Raw genomic sequence first — 20,606 nt, forward strand, 5'->3', positions numbered from 1 at the left:
TACGGCGGAGCAATGAATGTGAACGCCTGGAGACATCCCATGTTTTATTCATCGGCCGAATGCGAATCACCGAGAAACACTCGCCTGAGATGAGAGAACACGCGGACAACCACAACTTCACATTCTCCATATTTTTTATTTCAAGTCATTCCTCCGTCTCGCCGTTAAAGATACCCCCCCACCTTCCACCCCATGAATGAATTGTATTAGTGTGATTGGCATGGCAGTCAGAACAATGTATATATGTATACAGCGTACGCTTATGACCAAGTGTACCCTGAATGTGCCTGATATCGTCGGATCCCGAAAGCTAAGCAGGTTCGATTTGGTTCGTGTCACTTGATGGGTGACCACCAGGGTGTGCAAGGTATTTCCGTTGGGATGGAAAGTGGCCAGGGGATGGCAGTGCCGAATATCGCCCCAGTATTTGCGTGACGCGGTTTCTAAAAAAAGGGTACTCGATTTTTTTGGAGTAATTGGCCAAACATCGCATTTATAGATTTGAGACACAGCGAGGATTTGTTGGATAGACAATTGGCTTTGGCATCGCGCAGTGAAGCCTCGCCGAGTCTTACAACGTCTCAGAAGGGTTCCAGTCTGGATATCTGGCCAATGTATTATTGAAGGAGCGTTTAAGTGGATAACGCTCGCAATGTGTGCGCAGACTCTTACAGTGGACGTTGCTTCTTGCAGTTTGCACTCTGTCCTGAGTCTCTATCGCTGCCCATCAATTTCTGCCGACGTATCCTGCCCAAGTCCACATTTCTTAACGGACACGGGACGCATTTGAACTTGCCATTTGTTTTCTCATCCATGCATTCCTCTTCCCGTCTCTCAGTAGCAAACCCAAGTCGTGCACCTCTTCCATGCGCCGTTCGTGTTTAAGTCACGGCGCCAATGCCTGCGACCCAGTCATGTTCGCGCGGCTGGAATGGATTGGTCCCCACCCCCCCGCCCGTCCCCCCCCCCCGCCCGTCCCCCCTTACCCAGGCCGTCAGCGGTATACGAGCGGGGGTGGGAACATGCCGCTCTGCATGCCAATTACTGCCAAGTGTTCACCCGGGGGATGCTGCCATGGAGAAATGGATACACCACAGTTACGTCGATCGGCAGGTGGCTCGCGATGGGGTGAAGAGTCGCGGGTGAGATGCAGCGTGAGTGAGACACTCCGGGGGCTGTACTTGTATCGTTCTATTTTTCCAGGAGAGCGTCGTTGAAGTCTGGAGATGATTATATTAGTAGTCGGACACGGCGTGAGTGGCCCGCACCACGCTACGCTGCCTTCGTCTCCCTCGTGGCGATGTTTACACACCGTTACAGATACTCATTTGAGGCTGTGTCGACCTAGGGGAAGCCCAGGATCGGTTTAGATAATGAGCACTGGTCCAGAACACACACACCCACGCGAGGGAATAACAACACAGAGGGCATACTTCACAGACTCAGCAAATTAAAGCCGTGGGACTCATCCATCGCCGCGTACTGGCATCTCTCGGCCACCGCAGCCTCATCACGCCTCCTCCGACATCCAAACACCCGCGCTCGAGTTCTTACGTAATTCATCACCCGCCCCCGCCTAAGCAACACACGATGTACGGTCGGACGCGTCGTGGGTTTCCCGCAGCGCACACGTGGAGGAGAGGGAGCAGCGGTGGGGTACGGCCACACGCTGTGCGCGGTTTGAGTACAGAGCTCCCAATATTCTGATGTCTGTCTGCAGGCAGTTTGTCATTCGGTACACGTATTAAGTCCTTTTTTAAATTCCACTGCTGATTGATGGTCTCCCCACGCTGTTCGAGCATGCCCTGGTCAGTGCGATGTTGGTCAAGGCGGGGACCAGAAGTACGGTTCAGAAAAAAAAATTACGCTTCAATATCTGCCACTGACCACCACGTGGTCCTGTAGCAGCCTATAACACCTGGTTACGCATGGTAGTCGCCCAGCCAATGCTCGGTTACCAACGATATCCAGGCTCAATTTAACTTCGCTTCCGATATCTGACGAGATCAGACGGATTCCTGGGGATTTTATAACAAAGGCTCTCTCACAGTGCCATTCATTAATGAATAGGGGCGCGTGAAATGGTCATTATCACGTGTAAATGGAGAACGATTCTAAACGCGCATGTGTGGATATGGACGTTATCTGGACATTTGCGCTCAGAGCTGCCCGGATCGGGAATGATGTCCTCCAAGCGGTTTCACACTAACCGGATAACACAAAACCATTGCAGGCATATTGGACAAGCCGATGAAAACCTAATAACATTTCACACACACACACACAACACTGGCAAATTTAGTCCAATTGCTATCGTTCATGTGCATCGTACCATTTTTCTATTCCGTACCACGGAGAATTTCGTCAGAGCCAGAGTTGCCTGAAGTAAATGCGTAGCCGGTGAAAATTGCGCTAAAATTGCCCCAGTGTATCACGGGTTGAAATACTATTAAAGGCCAAGTTGGCAATTGTGTTAAAATTTGTTTTTATCGTATTGTTGTGTCCTGTTGGGTAATTCCGTTTGTGTTGACCTATATAAGTAGTTGTTTTAAATTACATTCCCAGCCCTTTTGTTAACCCACTGTTGAACGGAACCCTCCCCACGCGGTGTCAATTATGGAGGTTGTTTGACCATAACACTTCACCGCGCTCTCCTGTGAAGACGGCGGGTGGAAGGTTGGTGGGGGATCGAACTCAGGTATTTGGGTTCAAAGCGGAGTGCGCTAACCATTGCGCCGTCACTCTGCCCCATCGTAATTCTGCACTGTAAAACCCTGTTGTCAATATACTGTTGTATGTACGTATGTTGAACTTCTTTAGCACCGCAGGTAGCCAACCATGCAAGGCAGGTGGTGGTGGTGATGGTTATTTGACCATACTTCAGTACACTGGTCAGTGCGGGCTGGTGAAGCCATGGCAAGTCATGCATAGCACATCGCTGCCATTTATGTGCAATCGGTAAACCCTGAGCGATGAGAGATTCATGCTCGTGGTAAGTTGTAGCACAAGGACCCTTCTGATTACGTTCGGTAAAAAAAAAAATCCATGCGAATGAATCTCGCCTCTCTGCACGGATCTGCACAAGAGACAATGTCGTAATACAGCGATTCCAATCGTCACCAAATGCAAATACTATGCCAACGTTCCTTCCCCAAGCGAGTTAATTGATGACTTATTTATAATTGCTGTTATCGAATTGCCATTTCAGAGATTTGCGAGTGCTAATTATGTAAGTTCTTTAATAATTCTATACATGTAAGACCCATGTGCTTTAATTATAAAAAATATCTTTTCAAAAGTTTGCGCGATCGATCTTCTCTGTGTGGTGTTGTTGGGATGTGTGATCGTCAAATCTACTCAACCCGGGCCAAACGAGACGGGACCGGCCCCACCCTCCTCCTCGCTCGCCGCGGGACCCAACCTTAATTAATCAATTACCATATAAGGCAGACGAAAATAATCTAGTGCGCGCGCCGGATATCATCTGCATATATATTGGAGAGACAGTGATGGATGAGGGCTTTGTCTGTGAAGCCTCCGTGGGCGGGGGTAGTTGGGGGGGTGGAGGTGAGGGTGACAGTGTGGGGAGAGAGGCTGGCCCAGTCTTTACAATATTGACGAAAATGCTAAATCCCATTGGTCCATTGAAAATAATGATATTTGATCATCCTTTATCAATCCAGTGCCGGGTGAAAATCTCCCCGTGCCTTGTCAGTCATAGGGGTTGATTGAACATACTGAACGCTGGTCGGCGTAGGTTGGTAAAGGGGGAGGTTCAAACCTAAGACCCTATCAGAGATCGGTGGCGAGCGAATCGAATTCAGGGAGCCGGGTTCGTAGCGCAGTGCCAAGCACACTGCGCCACCGCTCCACTGAAGCACCAACTGATTGTCGTTACATTTCGATTTAAAGCTTTCGTGACTGCAGGGATTCATCTTCTTGGTTCTTTCGGTAAAGTCACGTAGAAGGGAAATAATAAAATAAAAAAGATATTATATTTAATTTTTTTTTATTTTAGAAGGGAAATAATAAAATAAAAATATATATTACTAGCGGAAGTACCCGGCTTTGCCCGGGTGAAAAATATATTTCTTAAAAACCTTACATATATATACAAAGATACTAAGGTATTGTCAAAGCCCGGTGGGCTGTTTGTACATTTCTCCACCAACAAATATATAAGAGGCTTTCACAAGTCCAAAAAGTTGTATAAAGTGTGGGGTAAATAGTTGATGTCAAAAGGTTTCCGAAAAATGCGGTCTCCCCCCCCCCTCAAAAAATATCTTTACCCCTCGTAGGTATATGTACTAACAACACCTTACATACAACAGAGGAAGCGGTATCTATTGACTCTGTAGTAGTATCTACTGACTGTACCGTAGTATCTACTGAGCCAGTAGTAGCTACTGCCTGTGTAGTAGTATTTAGTGACTGTAATAACTACTGACCATAGTAGTATTTACTGGGCCTACAGTAGTATCTACCGACTATATACTCGTAACGACTAACTGTATAGTATCTGCTGACTCTATAGTTGTATCCACTGACTATAGTAGTAACTACAAAATGTATAGCAGGATCTACTCACTCTATAATAGTATCTACTGACTCTAGTAGCTACTCACCGTGGTAGTATGTACTGACTGTATAGTAGTATATACTGACTGTAGCAGTATTGACTGACTGTAGCGGTATATACTGACTGTTTTAGTATTTACTATAGCGGTATCTACCAACTCGATAGCAGTATCTACTATCGCTACAGCAGTGTATACCGACTGAGGTCGTACCTGCTATCACTACAGCAGTGCATACTGCTGTGTTGGTACCTGTTATGATGACAGCAGTGCATATTGTGGTGGAACCTGCTATGATTACAGCAGTGCATACTGCTGTGGTGGTATCTGCTATGATGAGAGGAGTACATATTGTGGTGGTGGTACCTGGTATGATAACAGCAGTGCATATTGACTGTACTCATCATTCACCCTCACCATTCACCACTCACAACTCACCCTTACCACTCATCCTCACCACTCACCACTCCCACTCACTATTCACCATTCACCCTCACAACTCACCACTCACCAACCTCCCTCACCAATCTCCCTCACCACTCACCCTCACCACTCACCCTCACCACTCACCCTCACCACTCACCCTCACCACTCACTCTCACCACTAACCCTCACCACTAACCCTCACCACTCTCACTCACCACTCTCCCTCACCACTCACCACTCACTCTCACCATTCACCCTCACCATTCAGCCTCACCACTCACCCTCACCACTCACCCTCACCACTCACCGTCACAACCACCACTCACCCTCACCACTCAACTTCACCCTCACTACTCACCATTCATCCTCACCAATCACCACTGACCAATCACCACTCACCACTCTCCACTAACCCTCACCACTCAACCTCACCACTCACCCTCAAAACTAACCACTCTCTCACCACTCACCCTCACCACTCAGCACTCACCCTCACCACTCACCCTCACCACTCACCCCTCACCGCTCACCACTCACCCATCACCACTCACAACCGCCACTCACCCTCACCACTCATCCTCACCACTCACCCTCACAACAACCACTCACCCTCACCACTCACCCTGACCACTCACCACTCATCCTCACCAATCACACCCTCACCAATCACCACTCACCCGCACTGCTCACCCTCACCACTCACGCTCACCCTCACCACTCACCCCTCACTAATCACCACTCATAACCGCCACTCACCCTCACCACTCACCACTCACCCTCAACACTCACTCTCACCACTCACCGTCACCACTCACCCTCACTACTCACCACTCATCCTCACCAATCACACCCTCAACAATCACCACTCACCCTCACAACTCACCCTCACCACTCACTCTCACCACTCACCACTCACCCTCACAACAACCACTCACCCTCACCGCTCAGCACTCACCCTCACTACTCACCCTCACCACTCACCACTAATCCTCACCAATCACACCCTCACCAATCACCACTCACCCTCACCACTTGCCACTCACCCTCACCACTCACCCTCACCATTCACCCTCACCACTCTCCCTCACCACTCTCCCTCACCACTCACCAGTCACGCTCACCACTCACCCTCACTACTCACCACTCACCCTCAACACTCACCCTCACCTCTCACCACTCACCCTCACCACTCACCCTCACCACTCACCCTGACCACTCACCACTCATCCTCACCAATCACACCCTCAACAATCACCACTCACCCTCACCACTCACGCTCAACACTCACCCTCACCACTCATGCTCACCACTAACCCTCACCACTCACCCTCACCACTCACTAATCACCTCTCACAACCGTCACTCACCCTCACCACTCACTCTTACCACTCACCCTCATCACTCACCCTCACCACTCACCCTCACAACAACCACTCACCCTCACTACTCATCCTCACCAATCGCACCCTCACCAATCACCACTCACCCTCACTGCTCACCCTCACCGCTCACCACTCAACCTCACCCTCACAACTGCCACTCACCCTCCCCACTCACCCTCACCACTCACCAATCACCACTCACCCTCACCACTCACCCTCACCCTCACCATTCACCCTCACCACTTTCCCTCACCACTCTCCCTCACCACTCACCCTCACCACTCACCAGTCACGCTCACCACTCACCCTCACTACTCACCACTCACCCTCAACACTCACCCTCACCGCTCACCACTCACCCTCAACACTCACCCTCACCGCTCACCACTCACCCTGACCACTCACCACTCATCCTCACCAATCACATCCTCACCAATCACCACTCACCCTCACTGCTCACCCTCACCGCTCACCCTCACCACTCACCCTCACCACTCACGCTCACCACTCACCACTCACTCTCACCATTCACCCTCACCATTCAGCCTCACCACTCACCCTCACCACTCACCCTCACCACTCACCGTCACAACCACCACTCACCCTCACCACTCAACTTCACCCTCACTACTCACCATTCATCCTCACCAATCACCACTGACCAATCACCACTCACCACTCTCCACTAACCCTCACCACTCAACCTCACCACTCACCCTCAAAACTAACCACTCTCTCACCACTCACCCTCACCACTCAGCACTCACCCTCACCACTCACCCTCACCACTCACCCCTCACCGCTCACCACTCACCCATCACCACTCACAACCGCCACTCACCCTCACCACTCATCCTCACCACTCACCCTCACAACAACCACTCACCCTCACCACTCACCCTGACCACTCACCACTCATCCTCACCAATCACACCCTCACCAATCACCACTCACCCGCACTGCTCACCCTCACCACTCACGCTCACCCTCACCACTCACCCCTCACTAATCACCACTCATAACCGCCACTCACCCTCACCACTCACCACTCACCCTCAACACTCACTCTCACCACTCACCGTCACCACTCACCCTCACTACTCACCACTCATCCTCACCAATCACACCCTCAACAATCACCACTCACCCTCACAACTCACCCTCACCACTCACTCTCACCACTCACCACTCACCCTCACAACAACCACTCACCCTCACCGCTCAGCACTCACCCTCACTACTCACCCTCACCACTCACCACTAATCCTCACCAATCACACCCTCACCAATCACCACTCACCCTCACCACTTGCCACTCACCCTCACCACTCACCCTCACCATTCACCCTCACCACTCTCCCTCACCACTCTCCCTCACCACTCACCAGTCACGCTCACCACTCACCCTCACTACTCACCACTCACCCTCAACACTCACCCTCACCTCTCACCACTCACCCTCACCACTCACCCTCACCACTCACCCTGACCACTCACCACTCATCCTCACCAATCACACCCTCAACAATCACCACTCACCCTCACCACTCACGCTCAACACTCACCCTCACCACTCATGCTCACCACTAACCCTCACCACTCACCCTCACCACTCACTAATCACCTCTCACAACCGTCACTCACCCTCACCACTCACTCTTACCACTCACCCTCATCACTCACCCTCACCACTCACCCTCACAACAACCACTCACCCTCACTACTCATCCTCACCAATCGCACCCTCACCAATCACCACTCACCCTCACTGCTCACCCTCACCGCTCACCACTCAACCTCACCCTCACAACTGCCACTCACCCTCCCCACTCACCCTCACCACTCACCAATCACCACTCACCCTCACCACTCACCCTCACCATTCACCCTCACCCTCACCATTCACCCTCACCACTTTCCCTCACCACTCTCCCTCACCACTCACCCTCACCACTCACCAGTCACGCTCACCACTCACCCTCACTACTCACCACTCACCCTCAACACTCACCCTCACCGCTCACCACTCACCCTCAACACTCACCCTCACCGCTCACCACTCACCCTGACCACTCACCACTCATCCTCACCAATCACATCCTCACCAATCACCACTCACCCTCACTGCTCACCCTCACCGCTCACCCTCACCACTCACCCTCACCACTCACGCTCACCCTCACCCCTCACTAATCACCACTCACAACCGCCACTCACCCTCACCACTAACCCTCACCACTCACCCTCACCATTCACCCTCACCACTTTCCCTCACCACTCTCCCTCACCCTCACCACTAACCCTCACCACTCACCCTCACCACTCACTAATCACCTCTCACAACCGTCACTCACCCTCACCACTCACTCTTACCACTCACCCTCACCACGCACCCTCACAACAACCACTCACCCTCACAACAACCACTCACCCTCACTACTCATCCTCACCACTCATCCTCACCAATCACACCCTCACCAATCACCACTCACCCTCACTGCTCACCACTCAACCTCACCACTCACGCTCACCCTCACCACTCACCCCTCACTAATCACCACTAACAACCGCCACTCACCCTCCCCACTCACCCTCACCACTCACCCTCACCAATCACCACTCACCCTCACCACTCACTGCTCACCCTCACCACTCTCCCTCACCACTCTCCCTCACCACTCTCCCTCACCACTCTCCCTCACCAGTCACGCTCACCACTCACCACTCACGCTCACCACTCACCCTCACTACTCACCCTAACCAATCACCACTCACCCTCAACACTCACCCTCACCGCTCACCACTCACCCTCACCACTCACCCTGACCACTCACCACTCATCCTCACCAATCACACCCTCACCAATCACCACTCACCCTCACTGCTCACCCTCACTGCTCACCCTCACCCTAACCACTCACACTCACCCTCACCACTCACCCCTCACTAATCACCACTCACAACCGCCACTCACCCTCACCCTCACCACTCACCCCTCACCAATCACCACTCACAACCGCCACTCACCCTCACCACTAACCCTCACCACTCACCCTCACCATTCACCCTCACCACTTTCCCTCACCACTCTCCCTCACCCTCACCACTAACCCTCACCACTCACCCTCACCACTCACTAATCACCTCTCACAACCGTCACTCACCCTCACCACTCACTCTTACCACTCATCCTCACCACGCACCCTCACAACAACCACTCACCCTCACAACAACCACTCACCCTCACTACTCATCCTCACCACTCATCCTCACCAATCACACCCTCACCAATCACCACTCACCCTCACTGCTCACCACTCAACCTCACCACTCACGCTCACCCTCACCACTCACCCCTCACTAATCACCACTAACAACCGCCACTCACCCTCCCCACTCACCCTCACCACTCACCCTCACCAATCATCACTCACCCTCACCACTCACTACTCACCCTCACCACTCTCCCTCACCACTCTCCCTCACCACTCTCCCTCACCACTCTCCCTCACCACTCTCCCTCACCACTCTCCCTCACCACTCTCCCTCACCACTCACCACTCACGCTCACCACTCACCCTCACTACTCACCACTCACCCTCAACACTCACCCTCACCGCTCACCACTCACCCTCACCACTCACCCTGACCACTCACCACTCATCCTCACCAATCACACCCTCACCAATCACCACTCACCCTCACTGCTCACCCTCACTGCTCACCCTCACCCTAACCACTCACACTCACCCTCACCACTCACCCCTCACTAATCACCACTCACAACCGCCACTCACCCTCACCATTCACCACTCACCCTCACCACTCACCCTCACTACTCACCACTCATCCTCACCAATCACACCCTCAACAATCACCACTCACCCTCACCACTCACGCTCAACACTCACCCTCACCACTCATGCTCACCACTAACCCTCACCACTCACCCCTCACTAATCACCACTAACAACCGCCACTCACCCTCCCCACTCACCCTCACCCTCACCAATCACCACTCACCCTCACCACTCACCCTCACCACTCAACCTCACCCACACCACCACCACTCTCCCCCTCACCACTCTCCCCCTCACCACTCTCCCCCTCACCACTCTCCCCCTCACCACTCTCCCCTCACCACTCTCCCCCTCACCACTCTCCCCCTCACCACATGTTAAGGGCGATCCTAAAGGAATCTACAACCTTCGATGATTTCTTTGTGCGATTCAAAGAATCGATTCCTGGCGCATAGGTTTCCATTTTTAATTACAGAGTTTTATTTCCATTGTTATGTTATGTTTTAAAGTTTTCAGGAGTTTATAATTATATTTTAGCCCCGGTCAACAGCCGGATATTTCCCATTCGTAGCAGTTTATATCAACTCTATAACCAACTAATATTAAACGGAAATAAGGCGATTCTAAATGAATCTACAACCTTCGATTCGTTTTCGCGATTCAGAGAATCGATTCTTGGCGCGGTCGGGTTTAGAATTTTAATTACACAGTTGTATTTTCATTGGGATGTTATGTTTTAAAGTTTTCAGAAGATTTTAAATGTATTTTTCCCCCGGGCAACGCTGGGTATATCGAGTTTATACCACAAAGTCGACGCCTGACAGACTTGCGTGTCGAGGCCTAGTACCGTGCAGAGCCTCCGGCCTCGCCTAGATTGCCCAACCGGCTGAGGCTGGGTACTGGGGCCGTTAACCCCCCCCCCTCCCCGCGCTACAATAATACTGTCTAATCGCTATAATTTTATTATCTACCGACCCTATAATAGTAATTGCACACATTGGGGTAGGGGGGGGAGTGAAGAGGACGTGAAACTTTGATGAATTTACCTCAGAGTCGCGTGTTAATGCGTGCGCATATTTTTAACGGGAATTAAAAATGGCGTCCACCCTGCAGCGAAGTTGTTGCTACTCGTTGCCAGGGGCAACCGCCGTGGTCCGCGCCGGTCGGCGATATTAAATAAATAAAGCTTTAAATAAATAAATAAAGATAAATCGCACTAAATCGATAATTGGGCCGATTTAAAGTTTAGAGACGAAAAATCGGAAATGCCTAAGTTTACCGCGGGGCCGGGGGCGTGCCCACCTGCAAAATTTAATCTCGGCAAACCCCACGGTCCGAGAGCTACATGCCCCGCAAGGGAGCGTATGCAGACGGATGGACAGACAGATAGACAGACAGATAGACAGACAGACAGATAGACAGACAGACAAAACAATAATTATATAGGTTAGATGTTTGATTTTTATTATTTTATTATTTCCCTTCTACGTGACTTTACCGAAAGAACCAAGAAGATGATTGTCGTTAATTCATGTTTGGTATATTTAACTTGACTTTTAACGCTGAACGGCGCCCTGCCCTAAGCAAATACGAAATTATAGGTTTGGTTGATTTGCCCAGTTCGAGTTTCCCAGTGGTGTTGATGCCTCGACACCTCGGTGATAATATTAGTGTACACTAAATAGGAATCAAATACCCAGGACAGATTCCATGTGTCTTGCTCCCTTGGAATATTTGGCCAATTCCACGAATGAGTGTTTGGATTCAAGTGGCAGGGGAGTGACGTTGCCCGGATACAATCCACGATGTATAAACGGAGCGACAGCACAGATTCAGTCCACAGACACACCTATCTCATGTAATCTATCAAGGATCTGCGGAAGGGGGGCGGGGCCATCGTTGTTTCGCTCCCTCGCGATCACATCGCAGCCCGCGCAACCCGGTATGCAATGGTAGTCACCCAATATACAAAAGCACTAACCAATATTCTTAGGTTTTTTCGGGAAAGTCACGTAGGTAAAAAATTAAAATTAATAAAAGTAAAATAAAAAATAAAATAAAAATCACGACGTTTCGGAGGCAACACAAGCTTCCGTCTTCAGGTGGAACCGTCACAGCACGCTTGCTGTATTCATTTACTTGATACAGCAAGCGTGCTGTGACCTGAAGACGGAAGGTTGTGTTGCCTCCGAAACGTCGTGATTTTTATTTTTATTTTACTTTTATTAATTTTAATTTTTTACCTACGTGACTTTACCGAAAAAACCTAAGAATATGAATCCTTGCAGTCACGAAAGCTTCAAATCTCGAAGCACTAACCAAGGCTCAGCCGTCCTTAGCTTCCAAGCTTTGGACGCGGAATGGGCACACCGAGGGGCAATTGAGTCGCGTGAACATGGAGGGAGGGGGGGGGGGTCTCATAAAGGAACTTATATCGCGAACATGAGCGTCGGGTAACGCTGAGCTGAGCGCAGAGAAGCCCATGGTGATGACACGGAGTGAACGCGCGGGTTGGGCAATCAAATGTGGGCGCCCGCTGCTCCCCTCTCCCTCCGCGGGACCATGTCCCCCCCCCGCCCCCCCACCACCCGCCCTTGTAAATCTCGGCAGTGGAATCCGCATTTCATAAAGCCGCTCGAAATTAGGTTGCCAAGTTGGGTGCACCGCCAAGAATATTAAACCATCGACATATCACACTTATTCAATTTGCAGTTCTCTCTCTCGCTCTCTCTTTAGACGATGCCCAATTTGCTCCCAGCGTAGGGGGCGACTGCTCAATACGAGTCGTCGCCCCACCCCCTCGGCTCGACACAAATGACAGCAGTGGGACATGATGGATACACAGTGCCGATGAACCATGGAGGCTCGTGAAGGCGAACAATGCGATTTGCCCACCTCGTCAAAACTCATGGAGAGAAGATTATCTTCTTCCTTTCTTACTTTCCCAGTCACTACCATCGACACCATCGTCATCGTGACCCAGCCACGCAAGCAACATTTTATGGTCAAAGCCATCTGCATTCATATTCTTTGGGTCTATCGGTAAAGCCACGTAGATAGAAAAAGAAAATCAAAATCACGACGTTTCGATCGCAACACAAGCAATCGTCTTCAGGTGAAAAAGAAGACGATTGCTTTTGTTGCGATCGAAACGTCGCGATTTTGATTGTATTCTTTTTTCTATCTACGTGGCTTCACCGAAAGATCCAAAGAATATGAATTCCTGCAGTTTCGAAAGCATTAAGTCATCTGCATTCCTTCATGATCCCTTCATTAAAATCCTACATCCTCATTATTACCTAATTTCATGAAAATCTTACATCACCATCACCCACATTGCTAATTTATTGAGAACTGCTTTTTGTGTTTAGTTTGTTGTCCGTCCACCGCACCCTCCGATTAGCACGTTTGGCTACATACGGTGCCAAAGAAGTTCATACATCAAAACCCTACATCATTAATACCGACATTCCTACATCATCCTTGCCAACGGTGCCCCTACACATTGCTCTATCGTCATCTTTTAAGCAATGATCGTCAATCTCGCGCCCAATCATGCGTGCGCGCGCGCGTCTTCGTTTCATTTCACTGCGACGAAGCGACGCATCTCTCCGGCGGATTAGCGATATCAGTTTGCCAGCTTCCTTAATTTCAGCAGCGGTGGTGGCCACACGAGCACGGGGAGGGGAGAAACCCCGAATTGAGAAGCTTTGGGGGGGTGGAGGGTGGGAGCCAAGAGCGATAGAGGCCACCGCTAATGGCCGGGGCTCAGTGCGGCCTGGGGCACGGCTCGCGTGTCGCTTGACTAATGCGCTCATTTGCGCGCAAAGCGGAGCCGGCAGACACGTTCATTAGGCGGTACACGAACCGTACTTATCGGCGTCTCGCCACCACGACCCCTTCTTCCTCCCCCCCTCCCCCTTCATTGCTGCTCCCCAACCACCCTCTTCCCGCTGCCGCAGACCCACACGCCTCCCCCTACCTCTCCCTCTCCCTCGCCGAGCATCAACCTGCAGTCTCGTGGGGTCATCCTCTTGGGTGCGAAAAACCCTCCCATAGACCAGATTATTTCACGTTCGATTTTTTTGGCGAAAATACTCCGACGTCACCATCAGTAGCGGCGCTGGAGCCGACGTTCTTTTTCTCCAGACACCAACAACAACGATGGTTTAGTCCAGCGGCCCTTTTGGCTTTTCAGCCCAATATTATCCAGCAACTTTTATTTTTTTACACACGTGAACTCAAGATGTGCGTTGACATTCCGGGTCTCATCAGCAGTGAAGCTTGAAAGCCAATAGGTCGATGGACTGAAGCTATATTTTATTAGTATGTGGAGACAACAAAACTGGTAGGGGTCTGTTTATATTTGTCAATATACAATTCATTCATCCCCCAGCCATGCAGATAATGTCCTTGGTGGCCATGGGTAGTTCTCATAGCCCACCTCGTGACTGCAGACTAAACTGTATTTTTTGTTAAATAAAATAAAAAATAAATCTCTACTGCAGTGTTTGCAAAGGATACGATCTCATTTTTTATATAAAAATGGGACGCATCACAACAAGACTGAATTAAAGGGCATACGATGATTAATCCATTAAGCCAGAATGAGGAACAATTAAGATATTCGTAAACATTTAAAATAATCCCCGCAAAATATTTAAGGCCACTTACAAATAATGCAAATTAAAAATCTCACCGTCTCTTTTCTCGAAGAGCACTCTGCAGCTGGAATGAAGAAAAGCCTCTTCCACGTGACCACGTTCCTGTGGTTGCATCTATCGACAGCCACAGGAGCCAGGAAAAGTCAGATTCAGGTGCAAGTGTCAGATTTGTTTTTCTCATCCACAATTAGCTGCACGTGCATATACGAATCGAAGAACATGCATCTCTACTTACGGGCACTATCGTGAGCTAAATCATCTATTAGTTATCGATCATTGCACGCATGCAGAGCGGAGTAGCACGCCGCGTGATATTATACGGCGTCTACATCTATTTAGCATATCCCCCCCCCCCTTTCCAGTTCCCAGCCCTCCCTCCACCACCCACTACCACCACCCACTACCACCCCCGCATATCTTTACGCGTTTCGCCGCTTCGTATGACAAATCGCCTCGCTGTGCAGTGAGCGGAGATGCCGCCGTGTCCCCTGTGGCAGGGAATCAGAGCCGGCACTCAACGCGAGCTGCGGGCACGGGCCATCATCACGAACACCGCCGCCGTCTCCAAGCCGTGCTGACCGATTATATAATTATTCATCTCGTTTTCGCCACCGTATCGTTTCTACAGCTTCTGTTTGCGCCATCATCGTCGTCGTCGTTAGCCGCGGTCAACCCACTGCCCGATGCGTGCCACGCCAAGCTGTCGCCGCATTCTCTTTGGTCACTCCGTTGGTCTAAATGTCACATGGACAGATCGTGTGTATAAACAAAAACGCAAAACAATTGGGTCTTACAAGCACGGTTATACGGAGCCTCAACATTTAATCGCGAGCCTGATAATGTATGTTACTCGATGGCTGTCCTCGTATCTCGATTGTTCACCTGCCAAATCTTCGGCTTTTATCCATCGAGTCACAGCAGCTGTCCTGTCGCACCTCCGATTATCACGGTTGGCTATGTACGGTGTGAAAGAAGTGCAACATACATACTGGGTTCGCTGCAGTGGCGGCGCTAGGCATAAGCAAGCCAAGCAAAGGCTTAGGACCGCATGAGCTAATTAGCACGAAAAGACAATGCATCTCCATCACGTCTGCATTTCCCTTCTCATCTCACCGAATATCTATTGATCTCTACATTTATCTCATCTCATGAAAACCCACAATATATAATATATCTCATCAATCCTTTCTGGCACCTCACTAGAATTGTGTACATTTAAAGAGTTCCACTCAAATAATTTTCTGCGGAAGGCCCCCGATGGGCCAGCAGCACTGCCACCACCATCGGTTTCCTGTGAGATTTGTACTTTGCAAAAGTGACACTTTGTTCCACGATTATTAATAAGATAAAACGCGAGGCTTATTCGAGTGAAAAAGTGTTTTTTTCTCTCGAAAAAAGGACAGATAAAAATACTTACTTAAAATTATGCATCTAACAAGGACACTTACAAGGTATTACCTTTTTTATGAATAAAATGTGCGATAACGAAGCAAACGATAATAAGGACATTTTGTATTCGTAGTCATGAGTCATCTCATTCCTCTAATTGGAAACCCAATTATGACACTGCAGTTGGGCGAGGAAGCATCAACCGCTTCATGCTTTAGGATGAGGAGGGCCATTCCCAACCACAGAAGCAGCATCTCAAGTCAATATTCACCCATCATTACCATGTCCTGTACAGCCCGGCAAAGCACCCATTGAGAGTCAAGGTCTCTTCAGGAAGAGCCGAGTTAAAAGCAAGTGCTGCTCTGTAGCACATTAAACACAGGACAACACGAAACGAGTAGCGCGGTGCAAGAATGAGGCGCTATTGATGAACAAAAAACACAACAAAAACACCGTTAAAAATACATCATATTGATTGCTAAGAAATAGAACACGAAATTAGAACTAGCGTCGTGACAGCAGAGCAAAATAAAATTCAATAAACCGTACACCTGCATACACATTTTTGTAACACATCCCATCAGCTACAAGGCCTTCTGGGAACGCATAACTTGAATAGATTTCATTCAAGACAAGTCAAATCTGGACCGGCTTTGACGCCGACTCACATCGGCAGCCAGGCCTCGCTTGAACCGATGCCGGTGAACTGTCCGACGTTATTATCGGCAAGGATTGAAGTGCGCGTGAGCAGAGATGGCCTCACCAGAACGGGGCGATCACCGGGGACCTACCGAAGGAGATGGAGCGATGAGATCAGCTCGTGTGCAGGTGCTGGCTCGATGGATTAGGAATGGTGAGGGATGGTGACAGCTTGTGGGAGGCCTTCATCGATCAGCGGATCTTGGCCGAGGACGATCACACAACAAAGTACGGTATATATCTTTAGTTTAACATAGGATTTTTGAAAGCGGATACAAATCTGGCACAGCAAAAAATAGGCATTGTAAACATTCGCCACACTCCGAGTAAAAGATGGCACTTACAAATTCGCCATCGATTGTCCCCCTGGTTGCTGTCTCTCTCTCGTCGACTGGAGTTGCTGGAGACTCGCGTTGCTTGCAACCTCAATACGTGGGGGGAGGGGGGGTCTCCACGCCGAGATGAAGGTCTCAGCGGGACGCGGCTGAAGAACCCCGCGTGATTTATGGCGCAGGGAGCAATTTGTTTTACTTCATGTTATTTATGGTTATTAATTCCGGGCCAGGGTCAAGGAGGGGACCTTGGCCCCGCCTGTTAAGAGGTTTGGTTCGTTTTGCTTGCTATCGAGGCCACGGTGTTTATAAAAAAAACGATTAGAAAAATAACGAGAACAGAAACCAGCGAACAACTCGACAATCACTGAAGACGTCATCGGAATCATTGAGGACGTAACCATCGGAACAGTAAAGCGGGAAATCGGATTGAAAATTCACAATTAAGTAAGATGGTGACGGCTTGGGGAAGCCTTCATTCAGCAGTGGATTGATCATGACTGATGATGAAAGTCCATAGATCCACACAGGGGCGGATGGATAATCTTAATGCATACTTGTTTGGAAGAAAGACACATTTATTCAACCACGTTTCTAGTCGTCATTATTTAGTTGCAATGCGACATCATCCCGGTTGCAAGTGTTTCCGAATTCTTCCTTAAGCAACGAAATTCCTCGATTCGCGGAGGGCTCACTTTTACTCGCCAAACGTGCAAACCCCACCGGTGGCGAGATGTTAACTACCTCACCTGGTATACAGGAGGTCGTGGGTTTGATCCCGACCCTGACGCCTGCTGTATATTTGGAGTTTGCATGTTTCTCCCCGTGGTCGCGTGGATTTTTCCTCCGGATCTTCCGGTTTCCCCTCTACATCCAGAATCACGGCGTTTCGAGTATTTGGCCGCTGTAAATTTCCACTTGATAAGCCACTTCGTTGAGCTATCATTTGTGGCCAGGTCGCTTCTGAAAACAGAGCAATATGGCTCGGTGGGCCTTACCCGGTGAAATAAAAAGTAGTTTTGTTTTCGTTTTAAATTTCCGACAAGGGCACACATTGCTCTGTCGTGCACGTCCGAGACCACCTTACGAGATGATTTCTTTATTCCTCCAAGCCGAGTGCCTGAGTCGCTTCCAGCATTTCGTCCCGAATGTGCGCAAGGCGGGGCACGTCAGGTGGATTCGGCGTGCAGGTGGTGTTGGGGGAACACGAGTTCGTTACTTACGCGTGAACCCACACGCGTACACAATAACATACGCGCGCGTAAATACGTTCGTACACAGACACACTCACCCATCCACACTTGCACAATCACGCACCAACATTCACTCCGCACCCACCAACATGCATCTTCCTGTACTATGTATATTATTGGGCCAAGTTCTATATATTAATAAGTATAACCCGTAAAAACAAAGTTTTTCACTATAAATCCTTTATATGCGTGGCAGCGAACTTAATATAAAGGATTTAAAAATACATTCGCCTGTGGAGGACGCGGGGATCGATCCCGCGACCTTTGGCATGGGAAGCGAGGGCGTTACCAACTGCGCTACTCCGCCACGGCCTGTGGAGGGGTTACGCTCTGGGCTCTTATACTGTGACGTTCAGCCAAAGCCATGAATGAGTTCTATTTGAATATATGTAAAATAATTTTTTTTGCCTAAAAAGTGTAAAATTTTGGGAATTTTTTTTCACGAACATTAATTGTCTAGCACAACGAGTCTGTGTGGAAAATGTCAGCTCGATTGGATCACGGGAAGTAGGTTAAAAAACGACCGAAATATTTGCACGGTCGTAAGCAAGCAAGCAAGCACGCACGCAAGCAAGCAAGCGAACTTAATATAAAGGATTTAAAAAAAGACCGACACAGAGCACGAGGGGGATAATGTGGCCAGTACCACGCCCGGCAGCCTTCGTTTGCCCAAGGATGATATTTACACATCGGCTTCGTAGCCGAGTGCGCCAACCAACACGCCACCGCTCCTCACCGCGAAGGCTTGCCCACATGCACACACGAGCATCCGTTTCTAACGACACATCGCACGCGTGCACACGCCGGATGATCAAGGCGACCCGGGCATGCAGAGCCATGAATCGGGACGCAAATTCTTAACTTCGTGTCTCTAAATGCGAGCGAGCGAGCGTAGTGGCCGAGCAACCACCCCACCCCGCCTTCTAGCCGCGCGCGTTCTGTGCGTTCTGCGGCTGAGGCCGGGGACTCTGGGTATTGATTGACACCGTCTCCTGGACTTTCCAGCCAGGAGCCTGTCCCGAGGGAGCGATCCGCGGACTCATTACAGGACGGAGCCATTAGCCGCATCTGCCGTGCGCCGCAGCCGAATGCCCACCCCGCGCAGTTTCCGCGAAGGGTCGTGAACAAAAAAAACGAATACACAGACATTTTCATCACGTGAACACGTTCAATCCGTTAACCTGCGGGCATTCCCGTCAAGCCGTGCGTTTCTTCATTTTAAAATCCTTTATATAAAGTTAGCTTGCTTGCGTGCTTGCTTGCTTGCTTACGACCGTGCAAATCTTTCGGTCGTTTTTTAACACACTTTCCGTGATCCAATCGAGTTGACATTTTCCACACAGATTCGTTGTGCGTGACAATTAATTTTCGTGAAATTTTTTTCCCAAAATTTGACACTGTTTAGGGAATTTTTTAAAATATTTAATTACCAATTGCTTAATGCTGGCAGACAATCATCTGACCCATAGGTGGCAGCCATCTCAAGCCAGAGGACGAGAGGACTCTAGCCGCCACGCATATAAAGGATTTAGAGTGAAAAACTTAGTTTTTACGGGTTAATTGTTTTCCTTCCAGAAGTATTTAAGCAGACACACTGTGGACAGGCTTCGATTTTTAAGACGCTCTTCAGCAGCGTCAACATCGATTTGCTCCGGCAGTACATACACTAAGATTGGAACGATGCAGAAAATCTTAGCATGGTCCCTGCGCAAGGACGACACGCAAACATCTCGAAGTGTTAAATATTTTCACCGTAACCCCGATTAGCACAGTTGGCTACGTAGGGTGCGAAAGAAGTTCAGCATACATATTTCAACCAAGGCCGTTCGGCTGCCCGATGTTCATAGGCGAGAACTCGACGAACACATTTGGGCTCAATCAGCACAGGACAGCAAAAGTGTACACGACTTCTCACGCGTTAATACAGTAATCCCTTCCCCGTAACAGCGTAGCTGTGATTTTAACAATTTAACACCGACTGGCGTGATGAAGTATGGCGAAATAACCCCCATGATTGACGCGGCGTGGGCAGTCCCTCCATCCAACCGCGATCTGACAAAGGGATTTAATCATGGTGAATACTG

General features: G+C 49.7%; 1 non-coding gene across 1 annotated transcript; it reads left to right on the forward strand.

The window, feature by feature from the left end:
• Positions 1-20,166: 20,166 nt before the first annotated feature.
• Positions 20,167-20,272, forward strand: LOC144733796 (U6 spliceosomal RNA). The gene has a single exon (XR_013588397.1). It is a non-coding gene; the product is annotated as a U6 spliceosomal RNA (small nuclear RNA).
• The last annotated feature ends 334 nt before the right edge of the window (positions 20,273-20,606 follow it).

The sequence above is a fragment of the Lampetra planeri genome, chromosome 2 (genome assembly GCF_965212315.1).
Source record: "Lampetra planeri chromosome 2, kcLamPlan1.2.h2, whole genome shotgun sequence".
NCBI classification, from domain to species: Eukaryota; Metazoa; Chordata; class Hyperoartia; order Petromyzontiformes; family Petromyzontidae; genus Lampetra; species Lampetra planeri.